At 47.4% G+C, this 16,334-nt stretch overlaps 1 long non-coding RNA gene across 3 annotated transcripts; it reads left to right on the top strand.

The window, feature by feature from the left end:
- Positions 1-279: 279 nt before the first annotated feature.
- On the top strand, positions 280-12,207 carry LOC143274540 (uncharacterized). 3 transcript variants are annotated; one of them, XR_013053186.1, is made up of 5 exons: positions 280-761; positions 2,612-2,756; positions 7,613-7,725; positions 10,360-10,560; positions 11,293-12,207. It is a non-coding gene; the product is annotated as an uncharacterized LOC143274540 (long non-coding RNA). The 3 variants fall into 3 exon arrangements; XR_013053187.1 differs by lacking the exon at positions 7,613-7,725 and having other exon boundaries at positions 10,395-10,560; XR_013053185.1 differs by lacking the exon at positions 7,613-7,725.
- The last annotated feature ends 4,127 nt before the right edge of the window (positions 12,208-16,334 follow it).

Raw genomic sequence — 16,334 nt, 5'->3', positions numbered from 1 at the left:
TGGGTTTGTTTGCGAGAACACAGACACACAAGTGGCCACTGACAATATGTGTTCCAACATCACATATGGGGCATATTTTGCTCAGAAACATGCCCTGTTAGTTGTTGAAACCTTTTTTGCATTCCCTGAAACAAATGGCACTATGGTGTATTTTCTTTTAAGGAGCAGTAAATAAAAGTCTTTCATGTTGACAATGATAATATTATATTCTACAATTGATTTGCATTTTTCTATTCTGTGGATTTTTCTGCTTGGTATAAATCCCCAGGCTGAAATGCACTGGGCCTCACTCGGGGATCAGCAATGGGTTTTATCTCGGGCCTGGATAGCTAGTCTATCTGCAGGGATCTGGCTGCCCAAACGTGAAGAGGCAATGCTCAGAAAGGAAGAACGTGCATAGGCTTGCAGCTTTGGGGAGATGCACATAGTACCTGCCAGCATCCTCAAGAGATCCCCTCTCCACCTGGTCATCAGAGGGAGCAGGTCTGAGCCCCATCACCCCCAGCCCTGCCAGCTGGGTCCTCGGGAAAGCAAGCAAGAACACAATGCTTTTTTGAGGTTCATGGAGGAGCTGAGCTTTCATCACTTCCTGTGGGCCTTCCTGAGCACAAGATCCTCTCTCTTGCATCAGCCAACCCAGGAGCTGCTGATAAACCGCTCCACAAGCTTGAGCCAGAGTTAATGTTACCCATTGACCACCCACTGAGCACTTGCTGTGTGCTAAGCATTATCTCATTAAGCCCTCACCACAGTCCTGCAAGGTAGGTGCTGCTGCTGTCCCCATTTTACAGATGAGGGGACCGAGGCCTAAAGTTCCACTGTGGATAACTTTCAGCATAGGAATTCAACTGCCAGGCAGGTATGGGTGCAATTCCTGGTAATAGAAGAAAATAGTTGTCTTGGGAAGCCATCCATGGTGATCACAAAACCATTGTTCCTATACCTTACCTTGAGCTAGCGGGATGAAAATACTCAGAATGAATGAGTTTGTGACTTTAATGAGGTGATTACGTGGGTTGCATTATTTAGTATGGGTGAGTCTCTGGGACTGCTTTGTATTTAGACCAAGGCTGTGTCCCCTCTGCTCTTCCTATGGGGTTTCATTGGTGGAGAAGATGGAGGATGTTGAGCAGGAACAGCTAGACACCTTGGGCTTAGCTGAAGAATCTGGTGGTGATTTTACCCCCAAACCCTTAGAACAAAGAACAGACATCTTTTCACTGTTTGATCTTTGTGCTGGGGGAGGAAGCCCAGACCTGGTGGTGTCTGTGCCAGTGGGTTAGGGTAGAAAAAGGAGTCTTCTTGATACCCAGTTTTCAGTGGAAGTTTCTGTGGCTGGATCAGTAACGTCACAGGATGCTTGTCTATTGTGTTTCAAGCCCTCTTGTCTTGTTTCCAGCCTAAGGAAGAGTCACTCAATAGGAGGAGGGGGTTGAGACATGATTTCTCTTTTCCTCTTTTGTTCCCCCACCCCTTCTCCTTTTAACTTAGCCTGGGAAATAATTGAGTGGTTGTTTTCAAACTGAGCTTTTAAGTACAACATTTGTGAGTGAAGTCGCCCCTCTTACTTTCAAGGTAATTGAATCCTATTTTCCTGTGGGTGATTTTCCAAGGCAGGTACCTCATTAACCAACATGTGAGCGAGGCAATGACATTCAGCGTGGATAGACGGCACTAGCCTCTACCGTCAGGCAAACTTCACCAGCAAGCCTTAGACAATGCATTGAGTTCACTATGTTCTCACTTGAAACACCCCCAAAATGTTCACATATGCCCTTGGCTCATGGCAGGGCTCAGAGGGCCTGGACTCTTGTGTAGAATTGTATCATTCACATAGTGATGCAGGGTGGTCTTCAGGGAAAGCGGGGAGCCTTGGGCTATCTTGCTCAGCGGTGATCTCCAGCATTGGGCAAACGAGAGTTGGTCTTAGGTGGCATTAGGACAGGACTCCACTTTACACTGCATTCTACAGTGACATCACAAGCTGTCTTTCTAACTCTCAGTCCTTAGGAATGCATGAAAGACAAAAATCTCAGCTTTGTAAACTTGTATCTGAAAAAGAAAAGGCAGACCTGGGTCTTGGGCATTTTGAAGGTAACAGTTTCTCATTTGGAGGTGTTAAGCTTTAATCGCTTTGTAAAAATGCCTCCCCGATAATAGTACTTTATGGCAGTTCTAAAGGTAGGCTGGAATTTCATTTAAAAATGAATTGACTCAATTCCCCTGACTCTATAGTGCCTGTGGCTGTGCCAGAATGCACTGGCACAGCACTGTGACCCTCCGAGATTTGGTGCAATGGCAAAGGCAGAGAGTGAGGCTGGCTTCTGCCACACTCTGGTGATTCACTGCTGTTTTCTCAAAAGCCACACTGAAACAAGACCATGGGCTCTGAGAATAGGGCTGGCATCACCTTTCCCTGTCCTCATTTCTTGTGTGCCCTGGCCTCCTGGGTCTCTTCATCTTACATTGTGTCTTATAAGCAGTTGGGGAAAGGTGGGCAGCCTTAGTGTTAAGCAGGATGGACGATGTGTCTAATAAATTTGTGTCTTCAAGGTCCAGGCTCCCCACCTCCAGGCCAAGTGACTCCCATTTTCTTATTCATGGGGTTTAGGTTTGCCTCTGGAAGGTGGAATCTAGCTTACTCCTGCAGCCTGCTGAAGACCTGTGCTCCAGGGGCCAGGAAGGGATGGAGCAGGTGCGGATGGGCCGGTGGACGAAGCAACAGCAGCAGTCGCAGCGCAGAGACAAAGTCACATGTGAGTTCTGCGCTACAGCAGTTCCTCGGCTCAGGCTGCAAATCTTTGGCAATCGGAGGCAGGCTCTGAATTAAGCTTAATTAAAATTCACTCTTAATTAGGGCCATTACTTAAAATCAACTCTATGTAATAAAGCTGTGTAATCATAATTAAGCCCCAGGAATGGAATTAGGAAGCATGGGATGTGAAAGCCAAACACAAGGTCTTGGTGTCGGTGGGGCATCGACAGAGTCATCTGCAATTAACAGAATCTTCAAGTAAACAAGGATCAGCCAGTCATGGTGAGGACTTAGGTAGCTATGGGGATGGTGTGCCCATCAGAAAGAGGACTTGAAGAAAGTAGACCCCAGGGGCAATGGGATCAGGTAACGTGATGGGCGACAGGGTGGGTCACTCTGAGGAGCCGGGCCATATTCTCACTCGGTGAGTGATGCTCACAAGCCTGACTCTGGATTCTGTTTCCTCAGCTGTGAATTCAGGGATGAAAGCAATGTTTCCCAAACTGCCTTTAATTCAGAATCCTTGCTTCCTATGGAGCTCCTGTCAGGGGAGCTCAGATCAGCACAGCCAAGGTCAGCGCCATTCACCTGTGTCCTGGTTGTGAATGTCACAGTCACAGTGCTTGATTTTAAAGTCTAAAAAGGAGGAAGTGAAGTGACACTTGATGGCAGCCTCCTACTTTGATGTCATTAATAAGCCACTAAAGAATGGGAACATAATTGGGAATAAAAGGGTCAGTTTGGGATTAAAAGGGTCAGTTTTGCAAATCAGATGTACCAAGTGCTGGCAGTGGTCTAGGGTTGTGTTTCCTTCTCAATTCCTTGAGCTACAATGTGAGAATTAAAACAGGCAATGCCTTAAGGTTTTCTGATAAACATAAAGCACTTACTTAGCATAGTGCCTATAGTAGTGCCTACAAATAACAGCAAACCTTAGATAGGTTTAATATATGTGTGCTGCATAAGGCACCGTTCTTGTTTGTATACATGAGACTGCTATTGACCATAGTTACCATATTAAGAAGACATCATTTTCTCCAAGTTATACATAAATAACTGTGGTCTCAAAGAGGCTAAGGAACTCACATAGAAAGCATAATGTCACATAGGAAATAAACACATAGTAAGAGCCACACATATGATAGCTATTATAAAGATAATATCTGCCCATCTGTCTTGCCCACTCACCAGAGTCAGTGAAGCCGGGTGGAGAACATGGGCCTAAAAGCACATGTCTCCTGGAGGAGACTGCTCTCCCATGTCCAGTCTTCAGGCCCAAGCTGGTCCATCTAATTCTACCAGAGAATGAGGCTTGCTTATTCCAGAGCTGTGATGGAGTTGGAGGGGAAGGGGAAGCAGAGAGAGAGAGATCCTCCTCTCAGCTTCCCCTCCATTTCATTTTCTTTGCTGGGGGTTCTTGGGGGTTATCCCCATGGAGAGGGGATGTAGACAGACATAGCCTTCATCACCTGCATCTCTTTATTCCCCTATGAGTCCAGAAATGTCTTCTCCTGTGTGCTGGTGCTAATATCATGCCTGGTACTGAGTTAAACTCTGCACATACGGTGTCTCTGTTATTCTGCATCCTGGCTTCAGGAGTTGGGAATCACCATCTGTGTTCTGCAGATGAGGAAACAGAAGCTCAGAGAGGCAAAGCTCAAACAGCTCACTGGCCACAGTGAAATATGCCATTTGACCCCAGTTGGGGTCCAAGAGACAGTATGTTCTTCCAGAGAGACACACTGGGCCAGGGCCTCCTGGACCGTTTCTGCCCGTGGCAGCACCAACACCAAGGCTACGCCTTTGGTGCAGCCAGTGTCTTGCAACTCACATTTCCCAAATAGCCTCAAGTCCACACAGCAACTCCCCTCAATGCTTGCAGACCTCACTGAACTCACTGTGCTCCGTTCTCATGTTTGGCCACCAAGACAGAACTGGGTAGAAATTCGGCTGAGGCCTGGTCTTCATGAAGCCATCCAACTCAGACCTTTAGTATCATCATTAAGTGAATGATACACATGCTAATGTTGTTTGGGTGAACTACATTCAAAGTGTTAAGTACTAAGGTCTTGAACCTTTCATAGTTTTGGCAAGGCTGCGGTAGCATTTCCTCACTTGTTAATGAGCAGAGGAGCCAGCTAACCTGTGCGGGCCTGGTCACCCTTGTTGAGCTTTGACTGGGGCCTTTGTGCTTTTCTGTTCTCTGGGAGAGGCCACCTTGATACAGGCGTGGGCCTGGAGGGAGGGGGCATTCTGGTTACCACCAAGATACCACTACCAATCACCCATGAGCCTTTCATTCTTGGGGGAAGGAAGCATGTGGTAGTCAGGGGAGCTAGGGGCCAACTTGGGTTCCCCAGGCTCCTATCTCTGACTGAGCAGGGTCCCCACCCGACTCCCATCTCCACACCAAGCTGCCCACGTGGAGGTCCCGACCTGTGTAAACCCGTCATGGAGAGCAACCACAGAGTGAGTTAGTACCACATGGGAGGTGAAAGTTCCCTGAGGTGTGTGGTTGGCTTTCAGGTGGTTACAGATCCCTAGCTCCTGACCAGAAGAGGCGGAAGTCTCTTTCCTAGCATGACCCCTTAGTCCTTCAAGATCATTTGCCTCTATTTACACTAAATAGAGCCAGCTCCACTTTTGAGTTCCTGTATTTTGGGCAAGCCAAGCTGGAGGTCCCCACAGCCAGTCCAAGCAGGCATCAGCTGTCCTGGAGATGGTCATGTGGAAGGCTCTCCCAAGCCCGATCCTCTGACAAAGTTTAGCAAACAGCTTATCTCCCACAAAACACGTGAGGTAATGTTTATGAAATATCACCCTGTTCCCTTCACGAGGCCATGGGGTGCTGGCACGGCCGAACAATGCTGGTGGTGGCTGGGCCACCCTGCCCCCATCCCTCGCCACTTCATTAGGGTGGGAAACCACCATCATTATCTTTCCCACAGCGGGTCTGGAAAAAGTAAGGCTCTATAGACGTGACCAGTGCTTCTAAGTCTCCATGGTTCAAGACATACTTGAGTGTGGGATGGGCACAGTTTTCTTCAGGAGGAAATGGAGGCAGAGAGTAGCAGGGCATTTTCTCTAAAGTTGTAAAGTCAGTTGGTGGCCTCGCTGGGAAGCTGGGTCTGACCCCCCAAGTCTCCTCTGAACTGTTCTGTGCTGAACATTCATTTAAAGAAGCAGAGTGCTTAGTAAGGACGGAGAGACAAATAGCTACCTGGGCAGACAGGAAAAAGATAGCTGGCCTGGTGTTCTGGCCCATGCCTGTAATCCCAAAGCTCAGGGAGCTAAAGCAGGACAGTTGTGAGATTCAGGCCAGTCTGGACGACATATAATGATGCTGTTTCAAACAAATAAACAGGCAAACATGAGGGAAGGAAGGGGGGAGAGGGAAGTAGTGGAGGGGGAGATGGAGAGGGGAAGAGAGGGAGATGTACGGGGAAGAAGAGGAGGGGAGGGGAGAGGAGAGGAAAGGAGAGAGTTGTTGAAAAGGTGGTTAGAGAAGAAAATGTGTAAGTAAATTCTGGAGGAGTACACCGGGAACTGCAGTGTCTCTGGGATGAGAATGGGGAGCTGGTGTGTGTGTGTGTGTGTAGTGTATGTGTGTGTGTGTGTGTGTGTGTGTGTGTGTGTGTGTGTGTGATGTATGAGTATATGTGTATATATGTGTGTATGAGTATATGTGTATATATGTGTGTATGTGTGTGTGATGTATGTATGAACATGTGTATATATGTGTGTGTGTGATGTATGTATGAGCATATGTGTATATATATATGTGGTGTGATGTGTGTATGAGCATATGTGTATATATGTGTGTATGTGTGTGTTGTATGTGTGTAATCAGAAGAAAGACCATCACATTCATTACTCTTTACTCCCCTCTGAACTTCTGCATGCTGTGGGTGTGAGCACACTTTCAATACCCACAGGGATCAGGTCCACACTGGTGGGAGGATGCAGGAGATACTGTGAGAAAGACACGGTCATTTCCATGCCTCTGATGCTCTCAGGACCCGGGCAGCTCAGATGTGTACTGAAAGAACAGCGGTGGAGAGTGGGTGAAGCTCAGACTGTGATGTCCGGGAGCCACACAGGGGCTGCCCCGCGGCTTCTTCGAAGAACTGGTGACCACAGACTCCCTTAGCGGTGGCCCAGAGCAGAGATGTTTTCTTTCTTGCTGTTTGAGAATATGACAGACTTTAAACAGCCTACATACTCAACAGCTGAGAAGTGGTTAGATGAGTTTTGGTTCGGCTCATGATGGACTACCGTACATTAAGAACAAATCATGAGCCCTACCTTTCCACAGCCAACATTATGGCAAAACAACCAAGAAAACCCTAAAGTCAAGGATCCTCAGGGTGGGGTGTGACTGGAAGTCAGGCCCGAATATGACAGAATGTTAGCACTTAAGGCTACAGAACTAGCATTATTTTTCAATATTTTCCCCATTTCCATGCACCCAAAATGCCATTTTTATTGTAAACATTTTATAAATAATGATCTCTTCAATCAAGAACAATAATATAAATCTGTGTAGAGAAATGAAAGCAAAATGATATATTTGGGTGATAGGATCACATTTATTTTTATGTATTAATTTATTTTGTTTCTAGAGACAGAATATTAGTATGTATCCCAGGTTCATCCTGAACTCACTATATAGCCCAGGCCGGCCTCAAACTCACAGTGATCCTTCTGCCTCAGCCTCTGGAATGATGGGATTACAAGTGTTTGCCACCATGCCATGCCTGGCTTCTCCCTTGACTTCATAGTTTCTGAATTTTAAGCACTTCCTGTGGTTTCTTTCATACTGGGACATTCACATTTAAGATGGTTTTTAAAATACAGGTGGAGAGGGAAAGAGATCCACTGCTAAGCGGTCAGTGTTGCCGGCTTCCCTTGACCCACTCCTGGCAATTGGTTGGGTTGAAGCTTTTTTCATGAGCTTCTCAAATGTGCAGGTCAGCTGGTGCTGGGGAGTGGTGTGGGGTGGGAAACACTAAGTCAGACACAACGCCAGCCCATGAGTGGGGTCAGCCAGGGTCTAGCTGGGGAGACAGACCCTTCGCAGTACAAGTTACAGGTGTCATCCTAAAGGTTCTCGAGAGGAATAATAGCAAAGTCTGTGGCTTCACAGTCACCTCATTTGCAGAGAGGCTCCCCTCCTTTCCTGCTCCCTTCAGCTTCCTTGTCTGTGAATGTAAGCTACGTCTTACTGTCATTGTGGGGGTTAAATGATGTCTGTTTGTAAACAGCTGAGCAAATCCATCCTCAGTGTGAGTCGTATGGTCAGCATCGTGTTGAAGGTGCCTATGACCAACCCCCAGCAAACCAGGGCCCAAATGTGCAGAGCTGGTATTGGATTCACTGAAGAGCTGGTGATTCTGTTCTTAGCAGGCACTTTATCTATCTTCTGTGCTTAGCTGGAATGTGTTCTAAACCTTACCATATGGTCTTGCAGAAAGAACGGCCAATTTTTCACTCAAAGATCACAGGATAAATTAATCCATCTCAAAAAAACGTAAGAAGTCAGACCTTTCTCTTTACTCTGGATGTTGTGATTTTGTCTACACTGCTGCCATGTTTCTTGGTACAGAAGAGTCCTTCTGAAGCCCATGGTAGTGATGCAGCCGTATGTGGCTTGATTTCACTGTGGATGTGACAGAGGCGGAGACATTGCAGTGCAGAAGGTCATGACTGGAGATCTGAAGGTAGGGTTAGGAAAGGGCTGTGCAAAGGGAACAGACCCAGGGACTTGTAACAAAGCAAAGATCCTCAGGGTAGCCTTGGAAGTCCTGGAGACCATCCAGCAAGGGGAAACTTGGAGATAAAATCACAAGGGAAAACCTATTTATAGATGTCCACATAATTCCTTATCAATATTAATGATTTGTGTCTGTCCTTTGGGTCATTGGCCTTTTAGAGAGCTACCTCAACTCTCTTACAACCATTCCTGTCCCACCTTATCCTGCCTCGTGCTGGACATCAGAGTGAGAAGAGAAGATAGCAGGGACCATTCTTGAACAAGGAAGCCATGGGGGAGAATGGAGCAGGGACCACGACTGTACTTCAGAGAGGTGTGAGCCAAGGTAGTGTCTAATGAGGCCAGATGGGCAGAAAAGGTTAAATGCTGTCCAGAGGAGCAGCAACTTGAGCTGAGTTCTCAAGGGCGGTGCTACTGTGACCCAGTAGCAGCTCCAAGAGAGAGGTGCTTTCAGATGCTTCAGGAGTAGGGTAGTGATATATGAGAACCTGTGCTGTACCTAGATCACAGATGAGTTCCAGGAGTGCTGAGGCAGGAAGCTTATGGTGCAGTGGGATGGCCCCAGGGAGGTCACACGTGATAGGCTAAGGGGTCTACTGCAGTAGTGAGGGGTAGAGCCTGACAAAGGGGTCTAGGTGCCCCACACATGCAGTTGCAGGCTCCTTGTGTCCTCAGGGGCAGAGATTGCAATGAGCAATTTGGAGGTGCAGGCCCCTCATCCTTGATCCTATGCCTTCAGTTGGGAGAGAAGAATTACATTAGTCTATACTGTTATTTATCAGATAACTTTGAAAAAGCACACTGGATCCTAGTGAGATTCATTCATTCAATCATTCATTCAGAATTGTTCTGTGCACCCCTTTCAGATCAGTGCTGCTGAAATTACTTTGGGGGCTGCATGAGTTATCAAGATCTTTCTCCAATTTCAGGAATCCTCCAGCCAGGAGGAGGAAGAGGTGCATACTGACTGATTCCATCGTGTTATCTGTGGGCTGTCATTGTACCTCCGTCCAGTACTTGGTGGACTTGGGAGGTCCTCAGGAAAAATGATGGCCCTTATTACAGCAAGACTGCACCCGCTTCTCTAGTCGCTGTACATTTACTTTTAACGATCTCCATCAGAGCCATTTTGAGCATAGGCAGGTGCTTAGCATATGCTGTCTTCTCGGCCCATGTGCCCTAGTCTATGCTACCTGTACTCTAACTTCAGATTAATATTGCTTCCAGGGGGAGACTTTCTCAATCTTTCTGACTAGACCAGGTCTTTGGTGGCCTCACACTCCCTAACATCCCTCATAGCTCTTATTCTAGTCATCATTGTTTTGCATTTATTTGTGCAATGACTATATTGTATCCATATCATCATTTTTAATAACCAAATTTATTGTAGTGTAATTTATGTATAAGAAACTGTATTATCATTTTTAATAATCAAATTTATTGTATAATTTATGTATAAAAACAGTTTTGTTTCAATGAGTACTAGCAAATCTTTACAGAGCTTTTAACTTGTATAGCTATCACCATAATCAGTCTGGAGCATTCCATCTCTCCAAAAGTTCAGTGCCCCATCCCAGTCATTCATGTGGTGCACACCGAGTCCAATCCTTTAGAGTGCTGAGCAACACTGTTCTCATTGGTTCCTGGGAGTTGCCCTTGGTTCCTTAGGCAGCCTTCAGCTTCTTTAGGGCAGGAGATACATTTCCTGATATTTCACAGGGACGGCCTTTGGAAGTGATGTCATCCATCTTTGTGGATTTGAGTGACTGCTCTGTACCCACACTCAACAGTTGTGCCAACATAGAAAGTGTGCTCTCCCACCCCTTGTCAGGTCAGAGAAGCCTGCTCATGTCTGGCTCCCTCCAGGATCACTGATGCCTCCTGGAAATACACAGAAGTTCTGGACCAGCCTTGGTAATGAAGCAGTATGGCCGGTGATGGCAGGCAAATCCTTCTAGTCCTATGAACTCGGACACCCTTATTTGCAGTATGGAGACAATGTTGTCCTTACCTGGTCACAAAGCAAATCCAGGTGTGTGAGGGTCTGTATTCTCTGTCCCTTGCTCTCAGTTCCAGTTGGACCTTCAGTTTCTTTCTCTGTCAGGCAATGGCTAAACTACAGTTCTCCAAGGTGCCTTCCCTCTTGGACCTTGATGGAACTGGAAAGAGGCCTGTAGTTTTCCAGCACAGGAAAAAAATTGAGGTGAGAGTTTAGACAATGGCCAGTTTCTCTGAATAAAAGGAAGTCCACTTCAGTTTCTAGAACAGGCCTGCGGTTTTTTTGATCACTGGGCCGATAGCTTAGCTATTTTGAAGCCCATTAGGGAATGTAATAGCGTTCCCAATTTCCACATGTGATCTCTGGTGTTGTGAAGCATGTCCATTGCTGGGAACTAACCTTTGATGGGGATAAATGAGTCACAAGTTAACTGAAGGGTGGGGACAGTGTCCCATTTGTAATTCAATAGTTGAGTTAGAACCACCTCTAGATAGGCCCTGTCCTCGACATCCAGCAACAGAGGACTCATGGGGACCTACTATGTGTCAAGTGTATTATCACTGTCAACTACTAGAAGTAGTGGTCCTCGTCTGTAAATGGAGAAAAGAGTTTCTTCTACATGGCTTACCATGTACCTTGATGAGCTCTAGGTGGGCAGAGGAGACACAGTGTGTGATTCTCTGTGGCCAGGGACGGGGTGAGGGCAATAGCTTCTGGTTGAAATATGAAAATGCCAGGAACTTACAACTACGTTTAATTCTTCAGACCTCGTGCCCGGACATAGTGGCAGCTGGAACTGTTTCCTACACCCTTGGATTCCCAGATCTGAGGTTTTTACTCTGCAGCCCATTCAAGGACAGAGCGGCAGCTGTTGTCAGAAACAAACAACAGAGCTATTTCCAGATCGTTGTCTCCAGTGCTCAGGGCTCCTGGTAAGGAGAGGGGATCTCCAGAAACAGTCAACGGAGAACGTGTCTTCTTCACGGAGCTCCACAAATGTCACAACGTGTCTTCTTTTCCTGCAATGTGCCCAATGCCTGAAGCCAGCGGTGTTCACTAATTGAGAGCTGCTGTCCTTATAACTCACAGATGATGGTACTCAGCTGCCTCCCTGACCACAAGCCCAAAATTGCCTGGTTGAGCATCCCAGAGTCTGTGCCAGCCTGAGAATGGGCTGTGGCTTGGGGGATATTTTGCACTGGCATCCAGGAACCCCATAGACCTCTGTGAATCGCGGCCCCCTGCTTCACAGTCTAAACAGAAGCACCCGCTCTGCTGTGTACAGACTGCAGCTTCCCCCACGCTGGGACAGTGATGCTGGCATTGACCTGGAGAGGCTGACATGTAAACCAAAGGAAGACAAAGGAGAACCAAGAATGGATGAAAGCAGATAGGAGAAAGGTGTGGAGGTGATAGCGGAGGCACACTGCACTCACAGGGAGGCAGGACATGATGCGGGGGGGGGGGGGGCGCGGGCATGAAGGACAGGGGTCTGGGTTCACCATGGCTCTCCTCCTCATGAGTGTGTGATTTGGGACATTGAGGTTTACTTTTCCTATTTGTACAAATGAAGACACTATGAGCTCCTCCATCAGAAGTTGGCATTTAGAGAGATGTAATGGGGTGCTGTGGTAAAACACACTGCCTTGCTCACAAGTGCTCAATAAAATGTATCTGTAATCCTGATGCCTATCATTGTCTGCTGATGGTCAAGTAACCATCCGCTTCTCTAAAGGCTGAGTGTGGGAGACACCGTTAGGATTTACAGGCAGCTGGACCATCCCAGTGTGTCACCCCTCCATTTTGCACCCTGCTGCCGTCATGGATGAGTTCTCAGCACTCACCAGTGAGTGGTGCCAAGGGCAGAAGTTGAGCTTTCTCAGCTTCTGACCAGCCCCCTCTGTTCCAGCCCAGACCTTCCCAGCTTCTGAAAAGCTGTGATGGGGTTTTGAACTGCAGCAGATGACCTCAAGAGGGCAGCACAGTCTTAACAAACTCAGACAGAACACAAGGACTGGACTGAACTGGCTGCCAGGCTGGTGTCTAGCTAGGTTTCAAAGGTAGAGGGACAGAAGGCACATTGAATTAGAACGTGTGATCTGTCCTGATGTCCCCCTCCCCACCATCCTCACACTGTCCAATACATGAGATGAACCGGGCCAGCTGATACGAGGGATCACTCTCTCTCTAGTGATGGGGAAGTGTGGCCTGGGGCTGGAAGACAGCGGTAGTGTACTGAGTGACCTCTAGCCAGGACTGTTGTATTTTAAAAACGGCAGGAAGCAGACACACCATACAACAGGGTCCACATGGGAGGTTTATTGAGGGGAGGGGAGAGAAGGGGCAGAGAGGGGACAGAGACCACTCCCAGGGGATGAGAGCAGAGGAAAAGAAAGAGACAAGAGGTGGGCAAGGCCTGCCTTTTATAAGGTAAAGTAGTGAATGTGCACAGGGGGTGCTCTTAGTGGCTGCAGCTGAGGACATATCCTGTCAGGACCCTAAAGGCCGGCCAGTGCAGATGCCTAAATGCTAATGAAGACTGCATTTCTTAAGACCACTCAGGACTCAATGGTACCCAGGACATTTCTTACGGCTGGCTGTGCCCAGCCCTTTTGGTCTCTACTCACTGTAAGGTTCTGGGTCCCCTGGTAGCTAGGCTCCTGGACCCTCCCCAGATCTCTCAATCAGAAACTATGTCATTTTGGTCAATGGTCCAGTGGAATTCTGAAAGAGTCAGCTGGTGACAGAAAATCCTGAAGGGTGGAAAAGGGGAGAACATGGGCATTTACTGATGATTCCCTGCCTAGCCCCAAGCTTAGCGCTTCATAAATGCTACCCTATGTATTTCCCACCTCCATGCTAGTTCTTACCTGCTCTTTACGGCAAGGGACCAGATCATGCTCAGGCAGGTGAGGTGGCCTGCCTGAGGACATAGAGAAGCCCGTACTTAGGGTAGTCTCAGAACCCAGGGCTGTCTGGTTTTATAGCCCGAGACCTTTCACTTCCAAGAGACTAGCCTGGGGTTAAAGAAGGCACCTGGCCCACGGTCTATCCCTTGCTCTCAAGAGTGGCTTCTGTCTTGGGCTCCTACCTTGAGGTCTGTTCTATATGGAAGACTGAAGTGCATTTTATTGTTCAACATCTGGAAACACTAAGTATCTATTCTTGTCTATGGCCTCTTCCTGAAACAGCTTAGTCCTCCTGATCAGACCAAATGTCTGTGGTCCCTGAGCAGAAGCATTGGCAGGAAGGTGGCTGGCAGCGGGGCGGAGGGTCTGGGGTTGGCGCTCGCGGTTGATCCTATTTTTGAACCCTTTCTGCCTCTGGATAGCAGGTTCCTCAGTTCTGTTCCTCTGTGCTTGGGCCCTCGCCATGATTTCACTTGGGGAGCAGTGGCTCTCCTGCTCTGTCTGTCCTGGTCACTTGCAGCCACTCTGTGAAGTCCCTTGGAAGGAAGGGTTCAGGGTGGTGAATGGGTAAAAAAGCCAGTTGTCACTGAGAACTGCTACTGGCTACAGCCTTGCTTCTAGAGAATGGTTTTGGTTTAGGGTGGTCTCTGGCTCTGGTGTCGTGTCTCTCTAGGACAGGAGCCTCTGGTCCTCTTTGTGAGTAGTGCAGGTGAGAACTGTGCCAGTCTTGGTTCTCCCTTCACTGGTTCAGACATACCTTCCCCTACATTGTATCTCCCCATCCCATCCCATTGCATCCCATCTATAATCTGTCCATCTCGACCTCTTTACCCTTCAGATTAGTTATTGGAATGATTACAAACCCTAAACGTCTTCCCAGACTCAATGACTCAGAATTTGTGGGAAATTCTGCCCCTAACGTTTCTATGGGATAAAGAATGCCGCCATTCCTCTATGGTCTGATCTACTTTTGCCCCCTGAGATTTCAGTGAGTTTGTTCTGTTAGGCCTTGCCACCCATCCACAAAACACCTGCTTCTCTCCCACCCCCACCCACCCAGCCAATGAGGGGTGAGGATAAAAAGAGGCTGCCCCACCTCCTCCAGAGGACCAGATACGGGGTCCCTCCATCTTTCTATTAAAGACGGCTGTAGCCAGACCTTTGATGGATTGGTTCCAGGAGGAAGAGGAGCAGAAACATTAATGACACTTGTTGTTCTACACAGAGGCAGCCTCTTGGGCTGTCCCACTGCCCTGACACCAGACAGCTCTCACTTCTGGAATCTTTCTGGTCTCTCACACCAGGCATCTGCATGCAGCTAGACAGACCCACAGCAGCGGCTGTGAGCTGGTGATAACCTTGGCTCTACAGCAATATGCATTGGGCTAGGGTCTCAGAATACTCCAATTTGGGCATGTCCCTTCCTCTCTAGGAACTTCCAAGTCCATGTCACACAATGGCGACTCTCTATCCCTGTTTTCCAGTGTCAGGGAAATGGGAGGGTAGACAAGATCACCCACAGATGTAGTATGGCTGGCTCATAGTCAGCATGGCCCTACCCCTTTGCACCACATCTTCAGGCTCTCTGGGATGCTGTGTCGAATCAACCAATGTCTGGCTCAAGAAAAGAAAAACTTGCAAATGCTGTTTTCACCTCAACTAGGAATTGCATTTCTGACACTACAACCAGGAGCAAGGAAAGCTTGTAAGGAACTATGCATATGGGCAGCACGTGAAGCAATGGTAGGATTGTCAAGAGGAGACTGGAAAAACTTCCAGGACTCCTGCAAATCCATAGGGAAAGGGGTCAATGAAGTCAGTCAGCTGTGGGACTCTACCCCTGTGGATTCAGAAGCGCTGGATAATCATGAGGGCTTGGTGATCCACCAGGAGACAGCTGCTATTTGTAGCAGGCTTTCTTTTGGGCCACCAATCAGCTCCTAAGAAAGACATGGAGACTTACTATTAGTTATGAATGCTTGGCCTTAACTTAGGCTCCTTTCTTGCTAGCTCTTGATAGCTCTTATAACTTATTTTAACCTGTCTCTTTTCATCTACATTTTGCCTTGGGGGGTTTACCTTTCTTTCATTCTGTATGTCTTACTTCAAGTCTGCCTGGCTGGCAGCTGCCTGGCTGTTTCCCTCTCTTTCTCCCTCATTCTCTCCTTTCTCTCAGGAGCCTAAGTTCCTCCTACTTATTCTCTCTGCCCACCAGCCCTGCCTGTCCCTCCACTGCCTAGCTGTTGGCAGTTCAGCTTTGAATTAGACCAATCAGGTGCCTTAGACAGGCAAAGCAACACATCTTTACATGGTTAAACAAATGCAGCATAAACAAAGCTAACACATCGTTGCCTAGTTAAAGTAATATTCCACAACAACGATTCAGTTGGGAAAACAACATACAGAGAGCTATGTGTAGTTGGGAGTAGAACACGTTTGTAATCTCAGTATTCAAGAGCAGAGGTAAGAGGATCCTGAAGTCACAGCCTGGGCTGTATTGCAAGACATTGTCTCAAAAATACACATATGGAGGGGGGAGAGAAGAAGAGATAAGGGGAAGAGAAGAGAAGAGGAGAGAGAGAGAGAGAGAGAGAGAGAGAGAGAGAGAGAGAGAGAGAGAGAGAGACTTCTTTCCCTCCACTATATATGAACAAGGATGTTTTTACAATCCCAAAGACAGCTTGAGACAATCCACACCAGCTACTAACATCCTTTACATGGATGGGGACAGACAAGGAACACAAAGGGAAGAAAGAAGATTTTAAAAGTCTATTAAAATCTTTATTTTTATTAATTTCTGAATAATTCTTTTTCTTAAACACTTCACCTTTTTTTTTGAATGAAAGTTGTCAGAAGGCCGCTTCACAGAAGTCTTCAGTGAATGAAATGAGGGACTGA

Source organism: Peromyscus maniculatus, chromosome 8 (genome assembly GCF_049852395.1).
Source record: "Peromyscus maniculatus bairdii isolate BWxNUB_F1_BW_parent chromosome 8, HU_Pman_BW_mat_3.1, whole genome shotgun sequence".
NCBI lineage: Eukaryota > Metazoa > Chordata > Mammalia > Rodentia > Cricetidae > Peromyscus > Peromyscus maniculatus.
Note: the sequence above shows the minus strand (reverse complement) of the source record. Positions and strands in the feature narration are given on the sequence as shown.